Source organism: Bactrocera neohumeralis, chromosome 5 (genome assembly GCF_024586455.1).
Source record: "Bactrocera neohumeralis isolate Rockhampton chromosome 5, APGP_CSIRO_Bneo_wtdbg2-racon-allhic-juicebox.fasta_v2, whole genome shotgun sequence".
Classification (NCBI taxonomy): Eukaryota; Metazoa; Arthropoda; class Insecta; order Diptera; family Tephritidae; genus Bactrocera; species Bactrocera neohumeralis.
This window is the reverse complement of record NC_065922.1, coordinates 63,171,014-63,189,011: the sequence shown is the minus strand read 5'-3', so window position 1 is coordinate 63,189,011 and position 17,998 is coordinate 63,171,014. Positions and strand designations below refer to the sequence as shown.

General features: G+C 35.5%; 1 protein-coding gene and 1 long non-coding RNA gene across 4 annotated transcripts in view; one reads left to right on the top strand and one right to left on the bottom strand.

Annotated features, from left to right (window-relative positions):
- LOC126759390 (uncharacterized) overlaps positions 1-8,539 on the bottom strand; it is a 78,604-nt gene extending 70,065 nt beyond the window's left edge. The window contains exons 1-2 of one of the 3 annotated variants that reach the window (XM_050474142.1): positions 8,261-8,539; positions 7,971-8,118 (exon numbers count right to left, since the gene is read on the bottom strand). The gene's annotated coding sequence lies outside the window, so the exon portion shown is untranslated. The remainder of the gene's footprint in view (positions 1-7,970; positions 8,119-8,260) is intronic. The other 2 variants (XM_050474141.1, XM_050474144.1) reach the window with 2 other exon arrangements.
- Positions 1-15,962, top strand: part of LOC126759512 (uncharacterized) — a 70,729-nt gene extending 54,767 nt beyond the window's left edge. Inside the window, exon 3 of the long non-coding RNA XR_007667015.1 lies at positions 15,854-15,962. This is a non-coding gene — a long non-coding RNA (uncharacterized LOC126759512). The remainder of the gene's footprint in view (positions 1-15,853) is intronic.
- Positions 15,963-17,998: the final 2,036 nt, after the last annotated feature.

Here is a 17,998-nt window from a genome sequence, read left to right as displayed (position 1 = left end):
ATAGACAAAAGTACCTCCACTTGGATCACACGTTGTAAGATCAGGATGACGAGAGTTGAATTCCATTCGACAGCTAGTTGTCACAAATAGTTAATTTTACTTTTTTTTGAGAACAAAATTCAAAAATGAAATGAAATGAATTTTGAAGATTATTTTCGATTGCCAAAGAATAATTTTTACAAATTCTGGGTAACCGAAAGCATTACATTGGTTATAGCAATCTAAAATTTTCATATAACTTTGTAGATTTCTCTTACTTCAAATAAGGTATCAGCTTCGGCGATTATCTCATCATAATTCAGCGAAATTTCTTATATTTAAATTTGTTCAGCAAGAGAAAAGTAGCTGGAGGCCAGAACCCAAAAATATGTTGGATACGAAAGGAATTCAAAATAGAAATTTGCCTTCGTTATCATTAGTTTGTGACAGTTTATGCCGAATGTGGACTCGAGCGACACTCACTTTTAACTGAGCTTTCAATACTAAAAGATACTTGAGCTATATGCCAAAAAATTCCTTTGTTATCATTAAAGATTAGATTAGCTTCATTTTGCGGTGATGAAAAGTCATTTTGTGCCATTTTTTACGTTTTCGACCTCTCTGGACGTCTACTGTATAAACAGTTTTCAATTCTCAGGCTATATGAATATCTAGGGAATTCAATAAACCACATACATATGAATGGTTGCATCGCCAGGCAAAGAACTCGGTCAACGTGGTTCAACTAAATTTTGGTATCTGCAATTTTTTCTTCATAAAACGTAGTGTGTTATTTTACCAGTATTTTTTGGAGGTTAGATCCCATTACAAACTATATGGATTCATTTCCATAACTGTTTATTTATTAAAATTTCTTGTATTAGTATATTAATAATATCCACCGCAAATTCAAGTTAACAGAAATAAAGTAGTAGAATCAGTATTTCAAGTTTGTGAACAAATTTATCGGTTTCAAAAAATGTTTACACACATAAAATATATTAATTATTATAATATACTTAATAATTAATTAAGTAATAAAAATGAGTATTAAAACGAAATAACCCTTTTTTACCATTAACAGAAAATCGAAATCAGCAGGTGCCGGCAGAACCTACCCTTTACGATAAGCAAAAATTGTTAAGAGTTATGTCTTTTTAGCGATTTTGGGCGTTAACTTACATTGTGAAAAAATTGTAATTAAATGATATTTCAAAAAAGTGTATTTTGTTAAGTTGGTAGGACTGTTCTTAATTACTATGCCAAATATGAGCACGATCTATCAACTAGTTTGTTTACAGCAGCTGCTTAAGTCGGTACACCTCAGTCGAATTTTTCTCAAATTTAGTATTTCTAACTAAATTTCGTGTGCGGAATCGTTGCGAATGTTGGGAAAGGCTTACGGTGATTCAGTTTTACCAAAAAGACAAGGCTATGAAAGTTACAAAGCCTTCAAAGACAGTCGAGAGATTTTTGAAGACGTTCTTGCTCAACTCGTCTTGATAAAGCTGAATGTTTTTCAAAAAGAGTAACGTAAACACATCTCTTTGCACATATGTACTTGATCGTGATCTAATGCCACATTCATGGGTTTGTAAGTTTGACATGCAAACAAGTCAACAATCAATCGGAAACCAGCCGAAACCAAAAAAACCACGCCAAAAATCAAGCCGACGCTCATTGTTTTTTTTTTTCGACATTTGATTTTTGATTCACCAAGCATAATGAATTTGTTTCGGAGGGACAGACGGTCAATAAGGATTTCTATTTGGCCGTATTGTGACGTTTCCGTGAGAACAATTCATGGATTTTACATGATGATAATACAGCATCACATCGTGCCAATTTGACGCCAAAAATGCAATGAATAATCGATCAACCACCGTATTAAGTTTCCGTCTGATTTTTATTTCTTAGTAAAAGCTTTTCACAAGATATGAGGTACATACTTAGAATTGCATATACTACATAATGTTTGCTTTAACACTGGTGTTATAGAGCGTCATCCAGGCGTAAACTCGATCAAGACGGATATATCAGAAATTGCTGTATCACAAAAAATAATAAAATGAAAAATCAACAATATCAAGTTTACTTGTGTAGAAATTGAGACATCTTGAAAATATACTACTCAATCTTCAAATATGTTTCTAATTTTTAAATCAAAATACGTATACATACATATGTACCTACTTATATAAAATTTTTATAAAGTAGAAAATAATTCATCGGTTTAATGCAAATAATCAGTTTGTATAGCAGTTATGTGCTATAATGGTCCGATTTCGACCAATGAGCAGCTTCTTGAGGAGAAAAGGACGTGTACAACATTTCGGATCGATATCTCAAAAACTGAGGGGCTGCGTCTTCGACTTTTCCTTCTGGGTTGTCCAGATTCCATAGAAAACTTAACATACCCAATTTATAAAAACTATGAAGCATTTTTTTTTCTCAACACCCGCGCCGTTAGTTCTGCTTTCTCCAGACTGGACAAGGAAGCAAAGCAAATGGGTCTGGTAGTGAACGAGGGCAAGACGAAATATCTCCTGTCATCAAACAAACAGTCGTCGCACTCGCGACTTGGCTCTCACGCCACTGTTGACAGTCATTACTTTGAAGTTGTAGATAGTTTCGTATATTTGGGAACCAGTATTAACACCACTAACAATGTCAGCCTGGAAATCCAACGCAGGATAACTCTTGCCAACAGGTGCTACTTCGGACTGAGTAGGCAATTGAGAAGTAAAGTCCTCTCTCGATGAACAAAAACCAAACTCTATAAGTCGCTCATAATTCCCGTCCTTCTATATGGTGCAGCGGCTTGGACGATGACATCAACAGATGAGTCGACGTTGAGAGTTTTCGCGAGAAAAGTTCTGCGAAAGATTTATGGTCTTTGCGCATTGGCCACGGCGAATATCGCATTCGATGGAATGATGAGCTGTACGAGATATACGACGACATTGACATACTTAGTTCAGCGAATTAAAAGACAGTGGCTACGCTGGCTAGGTCATGTTGTCCGGATGGACGAAAGCACTCCAGCTCTGAAAGTATTCGACGCAATACCCGCCGGGGGAAGCAGAGGAAGAGGAAGACCTTTACTCCGTTGGAAGGACCAGGTGGAGAAAGACCAGGCTACGCTTGGAATATCCAATTGGCGCCGCGTAGCGAAAAGAAGGAACGACTGGCGCGCTGTTGTTAACTCTGCTATATTCGCGTAAGCGGTGTCTAAGCCAGTAAAGAAGAAGAAGATGAAGTAGTAAATGTTAGAAACCGTCTTCTTCTGCATCCGAGTGCTTATAAATGTCGGCCTCGTTTTCATCCTGATGTTGACGACCTATACTTTTAAGTACGGAGACGTTTAGGTGGCAAGAAGGAAGGATATTCAGATAATATTACTGTTGTGGGATGATACATATCGATATACATACATACTTATGTATGAGATAAAAACTTAACTCCGAAGGGACGAAATTTACATTGGGGTCAGCGCTAAACCACATTAACTTTAAGAAAACGCGTGCGCTGAAACTATTTAAATATCACTGATATCGACCTAAATAAACCGTTTAAAGTCCGATATACATACGTTTGTATATGTGTCTAGGAATATGGTATAAAGTCAACCTGAAGTTTCAAAACTCTTACAATAAGTTTAGGTACTGAGGTATCCAGGAGGTTGAAAATTTATGGTCAGATTTTGAGTATTTTTGGATGTGAGATGACATGGCTTGAGCATACTATTTGCACAAACTTTCTTTGCAATATCTTGATTGGTTCTTGATTTTAGAACTGTTAAAAACAGAGGGAATTTCAAGTTGGCGTAATTGTAGTCGTTTTAGTTTATTTTTACACAATGATTTTAGAATATTGTTACTGTTGGAGTGGTTCCTATAATATACGACTTCATCTAAAACTAGGCAACTGCGAAACCATCCGTTCCCATCTTTATTGTAAAATTTGATGCTTCAGAGATGCTTCTTTAGAGAGTTATCGCACTTTTAGTAGTTTTATGCTTACCATAGTACTTTAAAATATTTCGCTAGTGGCATTTGGAGGTGTCTTTGAACGGCAAGGGTTATACTAATTGGCTTAATTGATATTATATTTGAATAAAGAAATACAATAAATGGATAAAAATTAGCTATTTTCAACGCCGGTTGATCCTTTTTATCCTTTGTTAAAGATAATAATTCACATGGCGTGTAGAAAAACTTTGCTTTAGACTTAACAGCTTCACCTTGCACTTTGACCCCATCATATCTGTGTTTGCGAAACTTGTACAGTCTATTAGTAGAATGAGCAACGAGCTAAAACCGCATTCAAAACAGAAAGCAGTGAGCTGTGATGTGTTGCTCATGCTGTTCGCTCGTCGGTATTATTCACAGCTGCGAATCGTGTCAAACGAAGGCAATCTAAATACACACAACGCGAATATATGTATATGTATGTACATGGTAAGTACAAGGTACATATAGATATGTACGGAAGTAGTACTTACCTTTTGGTATGTGTGAAAGTAATGCAAAAAACCAGAAATGAAAAAAGCAAACGAAAACACAGCACTTAATGGAGAAAAGCAGCAGAAAAACGAACAAACGTATCGCTGTTGTGGCGCTTTGTTCGCGTTTTCGATCGTTGCTATATCGTCGGCACGACGACGAGCCTCGTGTTTTCTTTTGCAGCTAGTAATGCTATTTTTTATAATTTTTTGGCGATCTGATCAGTAAAGTGAACAGAGTCAACAACACATCGGCCGTCGTGGCAGACGAGCAGCACAACAAAACTGCCAACAAAGCTAACAATTCAAATCATGGTATTTCGTTTGACAACCGCAAATACATGCGCACGAACAGACACACACATGCATCATGGTGTGTAAATACTTAGAAGTTTACATAACGGCAGACGCAATGTGACCAACTTCCCACATACTCATTTAAATATTATACATATTCATATGCACAAGTATGGCTTGTTTAAATTTAAACCACATCAAATAATATTAGAGCAGCCAAACTTGATAAAGTGCTTAGAGCAATATTATTTTTTAAGTTTTTCTGGGCAAATAGCGCAAATTTGGCTTATTTACCTTCGAAACCAAGTTAACTTTTTTTGCAAAATGAATACTAACTAGGTTCAAAGAATACGACATTGAAAGTCATAAAAGGAAAAAAAGAGAAGTGGCAACGTAGAGAAAATGTCAAATTGCTTGTAAATTGTAAACAAAAAACGCAAAAATTTTGCAAACTCGTGCATTAATTTATATTTATTTGTTTATAATGAAATAAATTTGGTAATACGAGAAAATTATATTGGGAAAATATTTGATTCATATTTTAATAGCTAATTTTATCTATTCTCCAGAAACTTAAGTGTTGATTGAACGATGGGATATGATGTTTTCAACGATATTTTATTATTGTAAAAAAGCGCATTTTTATAAATATCATTCATTTTAATTTTCGCATATAGTAAATATGTATGTATGTATATACATACAGCTGCGGTCAAGATAATAGTTGTGTTACTTTGGCATATACATGCATACATATGTATGTACATAGTTTATTCCGTTGCCTTAATTTTTTTGCGTTCTCATTCAGATACTGTAATATAAATATGGTACATATACATATGTATATGTACATACATACATACATTTGTATCTTTACAAGTAAGCTTTTGAGGAAGTGAAAATAAGAGCAGTGCTAAGAGTGAGCTGCCAAAACGCAAATTTTTCTGCAATGGGACGAGGCAAAAACCACACGGCGCTTATCAGCGCGAACTTATCAATAAAACATACATATGTATATATTCCAAAAGGGTAAACATATAAAAACGTTTGAAAAATTAGCATATTTGGACAATGTCTCTGAAATTTTGGTATAAAAATGTTGAAAATTTAGCCGTTGAGACCTCATCTCTCTGGGTGTCTCACAAAAAAGTGCTCTCGCTGTGGGCAGCATAACTTATTATTGGTTCATCTAAAATTAAAAACCCAAACTTATTACGTTAGGTTAGATGACTGATCATAGATTGCACGTCGACTAGATGTAGTCCTTTGTGAAGCCATTGAAAATAGAACTCCCGTGTTCGGACTTAAAGATCGGCGAAACGCTTCGTAGCCAATAAAAATTTGCAAAGGCGCTTAATTTCTACGCCCGCCAGTTCGGAGGGATGTCTGAAGGTATGCGTCCCCAAGTGTCTAAGTCTTGATCTCCCGAAAGCGGGGCAGTCAAGAAGGAAGTGCTGGCTAGTTTCTACCGCATCTTCTTCCAAACAGCTTCTGCATGCGGCGTCCGGTAGAGTTCCCAGTCTTACAGCATGTATGCCAATAGGGCAGTGGCCCATCACTAACGAGAGGCTGGCCTTACTGAGGGCAAAGAGATCATTAGATCTCTTGCGATCTAAGTATGTATATTGGGCCAGAAGGCTTTTGCGACCGCACAGCTACCAACGCTGGCCCAGCGTTGACCAAGAAGCCGCAAGGCCCAGCCAGTAGTAGAGCATAGGAGGATGCGGGAGCACCGACCCGTACCCATTCTACCGATAACGATACTAGGGTGCCTTTCCTTGCTAGCTCATCAGCTTTGCAGTTACCCGCGATTCCACTGTGGCCCGGCACCCATACAAGTCTTATAGTAAAAGCTCTAGCCGCCAGAGACAGTGATGCCAGACACTTTTCGACCAGTACTGATAAATAGGATTAAGAACAATGAATAAAATGCATACCCTGTATAAATTTGGTCTCTTAAACATAATTTTGTCTTGAAATTCTTTAACTTCGACAATTATTTCAACAAACTATGCTGAATTGTAACCGTAAATAACTGCAAGTCCTTTTAAGCTTTTTTATGAATTACTATTTTATTTGCCAAAGTAAAAACCAAACATGATTTTTTTATTTCTTTACTATGCGGACTACTATTATTTTGACCGGAAATATACATACATACACACATACATACATACATACATATGTACATAAGTATATCTAAATTGTTATTAAGACTTACATTCAGGCATTATAAAGACAATGATTTAACATCTAAAGTAATTATTTTCCTTTTGTTGCTTAGCAGATTGAAAAAAAAATATTTAATATCAAGTTTATGATTAAACATTTCAAATATTCTGTTTTTGAATCTTAAATTATTCGACGCTTGCTTACTTCGACTTCTACCATTTTAATTATCCTTTTAAATAAAATATATTGTATTTTAAAATAAAATTTTTAAATAGTTTAGCACTCTTTGTGTTATTTACTTTTAATCCTTTTTCACTCTAGCTTTTAATTTGGAAAATCATTTTTTATCAGTTACTGCAATTTTTAAATTCTTAAATGTTTTAAAAAGTTTTAATTTTGATTTTGAGATTAAACATTATATTTCATTTTTAAATCCATTTTTGAAGTTTTGTGGAGTAAAACTTGATTTCTTCAGAGATCTTACTGTTGTCTTGGACGATAATGAATGTCGAAGTTCCTTAAGATATCTGAATGACTAAAGCAACTCAGCTCCTCATGCTGATCATTTATATACCATATGTACATACAAATGCATGTACATTGTATGTATGTACATATATGTACATTGTTGCAGGGTCTCCGACGTTGGCTTTTGGGTGTTATAAACTTCGTGGCTAACTTAACACACCCTGTTAGAAGTTTAAAAATGGAAAGAAGTTCCAGTAATCTCCGTTTCCTAGCATTCTTGGTGCTAATAAAACTTTATTTGTTTGGCTTACGAAAATATATTTTTGTATAGCATGTATGTATGTATGTATGTACATATGTATGTATGTAAGTATATAATTTTAGGTTATATCATAAACTATAAAATAATAATAAATTTACTAGAAAATAATCATATGAATTCATAATATATGTATTATTTTATATTTAAAAGCGTTTAGGTCACAAACATGTACATACATATGTATATATTTGCGTAGCTATTTGCGCAAGCAAGTGCTCGTGCACTTACCTGTGTTGCTGCTGCTGGCTACTCGCCGTTGCCTGCATGTTGCATTCAATCGTTATATTCGCCGCTTTTGCCGTTTCCCTATGTGCTTCTGTTTCAACTTTACCATCTCTTCTTTTATCGCTTTCGTAAAATGCAGCTGCGTTCTTCTCTAGAAAACAACAGTTGTGCACAATTAGGAATTTTTCATTGCACAACTACACATGCACACACATACACATACATGCATACATGCATCCGTTTATGGCTGAATGCAGGCCAGTCGTTTGAAGGTTAATTCAAAGCATACGTACTTACGTGTATTATGTAGGCGAAGGCTCCGTCTTCGACTATCGCTACGGTCACAACTCTGCCACCTCCAACTGCTTCTCAGTTATCCTTTGTAGTTCAGCAAGTTATCTTGTAACTTGTTGCCACTTCCCTTCTTTGGTGCCGATTCTACAATATGCTTGTTGCTTTCGCTAGCTAGTTTTTGTTGCTGTGATTATCGAGCACTTGTATTACGTGGTTGTAGTTTTGTTGTTGTTATGTTGACATGTGTGACAGCGTTTACGTGCTCTTCTGTTCTCAGTCGATTGACGTGATACTACTATGTCTCGTTTATCTGACGTGCAAGCAAAGCGAACACTTCGTGGCTGCGTGGCCTCGCCATGTTCGTGTGCATTGGGTTCAAGCCGAATGTACAGTTCGTTTATTTATTTCGTCTGCTACTTACTCTATATAATAATATATGTATTTTTTATAATTATCGCTGAGTCGCTTTGTTGCGGTGCTTGCTGTGTTTTGTGAGGTGACGGTGGCTGGATGGTTGCTGGTAGGCGGCGCACAGGGTGAGAAGTTCAAGCGAAACCTTGAAAATGTTTATTCGCTTTGGCAGTTCATTGTTTTTTCCTACTGCTTACAAATAATTTCACTATTCCAATTTCGACTAGTTTCAATATGGCGTTTGCGTTCGCTTGCCTCGAATGTTTGTGTGTGCATACATAAGTAAGTATGTGTTTGTATTGTTGGCATTTAAAATATTGTGCTCATCCAATTATGTAGGTATTACGAATACGCTTGGGCATTCACAAATATTGAGCTTTTATAGACTTTTTAAATAAATTTGCATAGCATTTTCTGCACATAAAAAGGTACCTATTTTAATACATATGTATGTAAATATATACGCAAATATGATTAAAAAAACTTAACCTTTTACTTTTTATAAATTCTCAGAAAAAAATTTCCATTAAAAAAGAAAATTTTTCTCAACCAATTTAAAGGCAAAATTAAAGCTAATCACTCATTTGTACATGGAGCAGAGAAACCGATGATTAATTGATTTATAATGTTGCTGTCATTAATAGCTCTTCTTTGAAGGAAAATATGATCAACATACATACATACACACATATGTACATACTCGTTGACTACTCGTCAGCGTAGCGTCTAAATTAAGAAGACGCAAAAGTGTGGACCTACACTTTCTTTACCTTAAATAAATGTATCGACAAAAGAAGCGAAGTGAAAGAAAACCCAAGCTAGGGATATCTGTGAAATAAAACGGATTGCTGTTAATAGACCCCATAGCAAGTTATCGAAGAGTCGAATTCAGCAAATTTTGAAGACTGACTCCAAATTGGAATATACAAAGTGAGTCCCTAACACAAAGCTGACGCTGTGACACAAACAAGCCACATTGAAACTTGCTAAAAGATACTAAGTTTGGGAGAAAGAATGGGTGGGGGTTATTATTTTCTGATGAGAAAAAATTCCAAAGGTGTCCACGATATACGAAAGAAGAATCGAAGCATACCAATTTGCTATATTTCAACGAAAGATAATAACCGAAGATATATCGAACTGCTGGGCGAAGTACTTTAAAGTTCTTGTGATGATATCTTTATAGTCCAGTCATTTAAGCTTAAATTAGGTAAGAATCTCTGAATACCTACCATATGTAGGTTTTGAGACAACTTTAGGGTGTCAATATACAAGTATTTACAGACATATAAATGGGTATATCGAATTCCGAGGTGAACTTAATATAATGACTGGACTATTAAGGAAAATTGGATATTTCAACACGATAATGTCGGAATATTTGCGATTAAAAAAGTACACGTCCTAGAATGCAGTAGAGATATCAATCGTACTGAGAGATCTCAATCTTTTTGGCAATTTTTTCTCAAGCTGTTTTTAAGAATGGGATGTGGATTAAAGTTGATAATAAAATGAATTCGCTACATATGTATGTACATACTACAGTATGTACTACAGGAAATAATAATAACAAGTAAGGAGGAGCTAAGATCCGGTGTAACCGAAACTGAGAAATACCTTCAGATGTTAGCATATCTTTATATTAAAAAAGTAAGGAAGGGCTAAGTTCGGGTGCAACCGAACATTTTATACTCTTGCAACTTGCAAGATTCAAAGACAGTTAAATACTTTAAGGTGTAAAACGTCACAACAGACAGCCGGACGATTTTCTACTCGGCTTGCACTCCCGCTCTCTGAGAGCATTCGTCAACAACTCGGTATAAGGGAACTGTGGAACGGCATTTCAAACTCAGCTGCAAACGAAACCATTGGTTTTCGAAAAGTACAAAAAAAACAGCAGGTACGACGAGGAGTGCCGTGTCGCAGCGGAGAGAAAACAGGCTGCCTACCGAGAGTTGAAAAGGGAAGCGAGACGCATTTGTAGACAGAAAAAGAAAGAGACCGAAATGCGTGTGTACGAAGAGCTTGATAAGCTGGCCGACAGGGGTAATGCTCGAAAATTCTACGAAAAAATGCGACGGCTTACAGAAGGTTTCAAGACCGGAGCATACTCTTGTAGAACCCCCAAAGGTGATCTAGTCACCGATGCTCAGAGCATACTTAAATTATGGAGGGAACACTTCTCCAGCCTGCTGAATGGCAGTGAACGCGCAACGCCAGGAGAAGGCGAACCCGATTCCCCAATCGATGACGATGGGGCAGACGTTCCATTGCCCGACCATGAAGAAGTTCGAATAGCAATTACCCGTCTGAAGAACAACAAAGCGGCGGGGCCGATGGATTGCCGGCCGAGCTATTCAAACACGGCGGCGAAGAACTGATAAGGAGCATGCATCAGCTTCTTTGTAAAATATGGTCGGACGAAAGCATGCCCAACGATTGGAATTTAAGTGTGCTATGTCAAATCCATAAAAAGGAGACCTCACAATCTGCGCCAACCATAGTGGGATAAGCCTCCTCAACATCGCGTATACTAAGTTTCTATCGAGCGTATTGTGTGAAAGATTAAAGCCCACCGTCAACAAACTGATTGAACCTTATCAGTGTGGCTTTAGACCTGGAAAATCACCAACCGACCAGATATTCACCATGCGCCAAATCTTGGAAAAGACCCCTGAAAGAAGAATCGACACACACCACCTCTTCGTCGATTTCAAAGCTGCTTTCGACAGCACGAAAAGGAGCTGCCTTTATGCTGCGATGTCTGAACTTGGTATCCCCTAATACGGCTGTGTAAACTGACGTTGAGTAACACGAAAACCTCCGTCAGAATCGGTAAGGACCTCTCCGAGCCGTTCGATACCAAACGAGGTTTCTGACAAGGCGACTCCCTATTCAACCCGCTTCTGGAGTAAATAATTCAAGCTGCAGAACTAAATAGAGAAGGTACCATCTTCTATAAGAGTGTACAGCTGCTGGTGTATGCCGATGATATTGATATCATCGGCCTCAACACCCGCGCCGTTAGTTCTGCTTTCTTCAGGCTGGACAAGGAAGCACAGAAAATGGGTCTGGCAGTGAACGAGGGCAAGACGTCATCAAACAAACACTCGTCGCACTCGCGACTTGGCTCTCACGTCACTGTTGACAGTCATAACTTTGAAGTCGTAGATAATTTCGTCTATCTTGGAACCAGCGTAAACACCACCAACAATGTCAGCCCGGAATTCCAATCTCATACCATCTCGAGATATCTCTGGCGTATTTGTACTGAAGTTACAGCTTGATTTCATCCATTTTCATGCAGTCGTTAGAAGTTCTATGGACGGGCGGACAGACAGTCACTTGTTAGAGGGCGGGGCCTAGCCCATTTTTTCAACTTTTCTCGTCACCCTGATCATTTATATATATATATATATATATATCCCTATATCTATCTCGATTAGTTTTAGGTGATACGTACAACCGTTAGGTGAAGAAAACTATAATACTCTGTAGCAACTGGTTGCAAGAGTATCAAAATTTTGCGAAAGAGTTCAACATTCATTATTCGACGAAATCGTGAAAAAATTAGAATCAAATTTGGTATTTTTTGAAATTATATTAATTATAGTTATAGTTTGATAACTATATTTTACTTTCCGTCATTGAAAATTATATTAAAGTCATCCTCAAATGAGATATGTCTCACATAACCTTAACCGAAGAGGTTGAATTTAATACCGATATTGAGTTGAGTTGCTAAACGTCAACCAGAAGATCAGAATTGATGGTATTGACCAGATAGTATACGGTATGAAGCCAACAGGAAGTTTGAAAATCTTTTAATAAGTATATGGGAGATAGGTATAGTATTGACTCAATTGTATTTATTAAGGCCCATCAACAATATAATAGGGGTCAAACAGATGTTTGAAAATCCCGATATTAGTTAAATGAGGCTAAGGCAAGTTTTCAGCCGATTTTATCCAATTTAGGCACAGAGATGTTTTGTTTGATGAAATATACATACCCTAAATTTAATTAGATAATTCAGATAATGACCGATATTAGAGGTATAAATTCAGCAGGAAGTTTGAAAAATGTTCTATTGGGTATATGCGGACTAAGAGAATATTCATGGATTAGTCCATTTTTTACATACAGACATACTATTATCAGGAAATAATTCTCTCCTAATTTCAATTATATATAGTATATCACATATTTTTTACGCAAAAAATCAGCCGTGGATTGTGGGGTCAATGTTTCTGGTATATGGGGTCTTGAAGAGCTATGGTTCTATTTAAACAATTTTTAGTTATGAGGTGCCGCATCTCAAAAGCAATATTTCCAAAAAAGTTTTATATTTATTATTTCTTGATTTGTATACCAGATTCAAATGGTACCTAAAATTGTGTCATATGCGAAGTAGGCGTGGTTCCTATCCGATTTCGCCTCTTTTCGTACCGTAACATTTGAAAAGTTTAAATTGGTAAGGACAATAAGGTATTTGGTCCGGAGATATGCGATTTCACGTAAAGGTGAGCGGTGCCACGCTGAAGGTATTTATTGAAATCGATTGGCGTTGCATTATAAAGTAGGTATCTAAGGCGGTCATCTAAAAAATGAAGAAAAAATGTCATGCAATTTCGGAGGCAGTGGGAAACATACATGAATTTGCAACAAAGAAAACTTTACAAATTACCTGGCTATCGAATCATATTTATTTTGAACGTTATTTGCTAAGTTGAATTGATTTTTTATTATTTTTAATTTCGCAAAAGTCTTGGATGAATTCAGACAATTCTTCCTTTGGTTCCATCAATCGTTTATTAAGCAGATAAATTTGGATGTAAACCCCATAAGACTGTTCAAGTAAGGATACCGGACTAAACTGTTATGGATCATTGTATTACAAGAAAATGTTACGGCTGAGAATAATTTGAAAGGACATTCAATTCGTGATGCCATTTTGCTGCTTAAATTAGCAAGGAATGAATTGCCAAGAGCTGTGCTTTTAAAAGCTTGGAGAATATAAAACAGTGAGACGATGATCAATACGACAGCGGAGATGAAATTCCATTGCTTGATTTGATTATGATGAAACACTTCGAGGGTATAATCGTTATTGTCCGAGTTGGGTGCTGATGACGTCAGCAGTGAAGACATCGAAAATTGGAATGACAATCGAAACACGGAAGATGATGAAGATTTCGAAGTGTCTGTTAATGAAGTTGGAGAACCATTTATCGAGGAAGATATGTAACAACAGAAAGTGAGTTTTTCGCAAGCAGTTGAATGAAAACAATTACGGTGCAAATCAGGAGCTATAACACAAAAACGAAACAAATAAGTCTAATAATTATATGTACATTTCTATGTATAATGTTTAAAAGTACAAGCTAAATCTAAGTTTTTGTTTTATTACGAGTAAAAGATAGTGATGCAAATAAATTGAACGTATTATTACACCAAATTTGTGTTTATTTCCGTGTTTTTTTCCAAATTCGAAAAGCCTTTCGAATAGTTAATACATTATTTCTGAAAAGTAAAAAACCTTTAGGACATTTTGGTTAACTTTTCGCGATTCTTGTATCTGTACTTTAATACTGCTAAGCTACTTAAGCTCTTTCTGACTGCTGTTCGTATAATAACAATGTTAAACCGTAACAACATACATATATTACAACTAACACTTGGTGTAGATTTGGCTTATAAAACGAGATAGAGAAGATTCAAGGCTTTATTATATAAACCAACTGACTTAATAACAATTATATTTACAATTTTTTCGTAGCATTAGTTTTCGCAAAAGTATCAATAACTTCGTTTAAATGCAGTATTGACGCGGTTTTGTTATTTATTAAATATTTTTTGTATTATTTTTAATTTTCTAAATGACCTTGCAGCTACTGCAGAAGTGACAGGAATTGTAAAGAATAATAGCATTGCTGTAAATACTTTCGTTAGGCCGCATTCTTCTTGCTACTGCTGCTATTTCCAATTCTGTTTTCATGATTTCCAATGCTATAAAAACAAATGAAGTAATTATTTGCAAATTATTTAAAAAAAATCACATAAAATACATTCACTTACCTCCTTGTTGTAGGAGCACGAATGACATGCGTCTTCCAATCGTTTTTTTATTACCCTTTTTGGGATTTTCTTTTGGCACTATTGACAATTATGTTTTCTCATTCGCACTCATGCAAATAAATTAAGAAATTAGATAACTTTTTTTCATCACATCTAGGTAAACAAAAAAATAACCCGAATATGTGCGTTGGTGTTAGTGCATAGAGGAAAAATATGTAATTGTATTGTAATATTTGAGAAAAGTAGTTAGCCGTGGCTGGCAGGGTACTACGTCTGGTACATTATTGAAAATCTTACTTTTAAATATTTTTTCTCTGTTTGGAAATCTAATTCATCAAAATGTTTTTTAACTTTTCTTTGGCTTTTTTCTGAAAATGGGAATCAATACCATATTTTCTTGCAGTTTTACTGGCACTTGAATAATTCGAAATCATTTCTATAAATTTGCAACTTTGCTTTGGTCTTTCCTAAAACTTTACTCGCCTCGCCCAAATTGAATTTGCATTTTTGTAAAGTTGTTCAATACACTGTGCATGAATTCGCAAAGCAACACGAACTGAAAATTTAAAATTTTTGTTTTAATACACTCTGCGGCATTACGCTCATCTTTATTAGGACTCTTTAGAACTTTTTCTCTTAAGGGAGCATTCTAGTCTAAAATTTTGAAAAAATCGATTTTTTTTTGCATATTCTTAAAGACTGGACCTTTAAGAATATATTCCCCAAAGGAATTTTTAAAATTCCTATTATTTACCGACTTATAGCTATTTCAGCGTATAGATTGCCTGCAGTTAGACTCAAATATTTTATCGCGTTTTTCTCGAAACTACTATTTTCAACACTTCTGACATGATTTCTCAAGTTCTAATGAACCGATTAACTTGAAATTTGGTGTGGACCTTCTTTATATATCTCTCTATGGTTGGAACTAGGATTATTAATAAATTTTGATTTTTACTATTTTTAAAAAATTTTGATCTTTGCCAAAAAACGGGCAAAAAATTCAAACAGTCGCCATTTACTGAAAATTTTTTTTTTTATTTATCCTAGTTCAGACGATAGCGGCATTTGTACTGATTAAAAATTTTTTTTTTTTTTTTCAGATCACCCAAAGTGTTGGAATCGTGTCAGGAAGGGCGCACCCTTATTTTCAACCCCCGCCACGCCACCACGCCGCAATTAATCAAATTATCACAAATTTTTTTTTTTTTTTTTTTGTATTCTTAAAATATCAATAAATATCTGATAAAAAATTGGATAGTAAAAATGTTCTTAGTTTTTTTTTATTGGACTTTAAAAAATGCCGTTAAATAGCATTTCTAGACTAGAATACCCTTTGATGATGAAAATGATTTAATAAAATCAAAATAACGAAGTTTTTTTGCAAATATCGTATCAATCATACTGCAACATCTTATACAAATCTTGCAACGTTGCGAAAAAATCCACACAATTGCTAACGATTTATCACCAAATTTAAATTATTTATGAGTGACACAATGTACGTACTCTGCGTTAGGCTGGATATCCTTAATATATTTTTGTACACCATTATTTACACCACTCATTACACTGGCTCCATCATAACTTTGCCCCACACATATTTTAAACATAAAAAAAGTGTTGTCACTTGGTTGAATAAATCTACTGCACCATGTTTGATGGCTGCATAAAAGCCTAGAAACACTTCTTTACTTCTATATCAATTGGCTATCCATTTTCCGATCTGGTTATTACTGCATACCTCACAACAATGCTTAGCTGGTGTACCTTCGATATGTCCTGTGTCGTATCCATTATGATGGCGGTGACGCACTAATCTGTTCTAGTAGATGGGTTTCGAGTTTGGTCCCAAAGCCTTTAATCATTTCATTTTCAATTGCTGCTCTCAGATATCTTGTAGATCCTAAAAACATAAAAAGTACAAAAAAGTCTTGATATTAAACTGTATAAACAAAATAAAACGATAAAAAAAAACTTAGAAATAATTATTTTTACCTTTGGGCATATCCAAAATGGGATCATATCGGGCGACAATCGCTACAAAGGACAGAAAATTTCCGTGGTATCCTTCCTGACTTAAGTCTTCTTGATGTCCTCACAAATTCAAAGAATTCTTTGCTAGGGTAAGTATGATATCAAATAACCTTTGAAGATCCATTTTCCAAAATGATGCTTCTTTGCGAATTTCATTTTCAAGTTCCTTATCGATAGTATTAGTATCGGCGTTTTCAAAAATTCATACACACACATCCTCGAATTCCCGTACCCCAAACATTATTCTTTTGTGAAGCAAATAACCAGCAGTATTGACAATAGACAGCGTCTAGTATTTTGGAATAACACAACCAAAAACGATTAACTGGCTTATATTTAGAAGGGGAAACGTAATACGATTTTGAAGAACACCTATGGTTCTGGTTGATGTCTGTTGGTAAAGGTCCTGAAGGCTGTAAATGTCCCATATCAAGAATTTGACATTTTTCGTTATCACTTCATACTTTGTTCGTGAAGTTTTTCAAATCATAAGAAGATTTGTCGTATACATTTTCGAAAAATGTAGAGGTCTGTGGTTCCTCCAAACCCTCCGTCCTTATGTGCGTCATGCAAACATCATCCACGTTCACATGATCGGCGGAGGCATCTCCAATTGCAATAATTATCGAATCTCTTCAGTAGGCTTCTTAACCAACACTGGTTAAGAACATTATTTGAGTCACTATCATTAGAAATATTTAGATTGTGCTATTCACTGACGACATTGAAAGTAAAATGAAATGAAAGAAAAACACAATAATACGCTACAAGTGCCGTTGGGGAATCCCCGATCTCCTGCCCGCGGACCTGTATTAATGAACCTACTGCAGGTGACTATTATTTTATCACGACTTTTCGCGTTATACAAGGAGCTGTAGCCGAAATGCATGATTCTATCTATATAATTTGACACGATTTATTGACTTAACGGACATCAATATGAATGGTGAAATCAAATAAAATTGAACCACTATATTGACCAGTACAAAAAAGTGTATTGACATTACCTTTCTTACTCCTGATACATTATTAATTTTTTAACCGTTCTCGAAAAAAAATCTCATTCACATTAAAACGCACAAGTATCACTATCCGTCAAATTGACAACATGCCAACCTACAGAAAGAATTTAGTGGAACTCCCTAGGCATAACTTTTGAATTTTCTCAACTGAGTTGTGATGATTGAAGTGGGTTGCAAACTTTCATATTT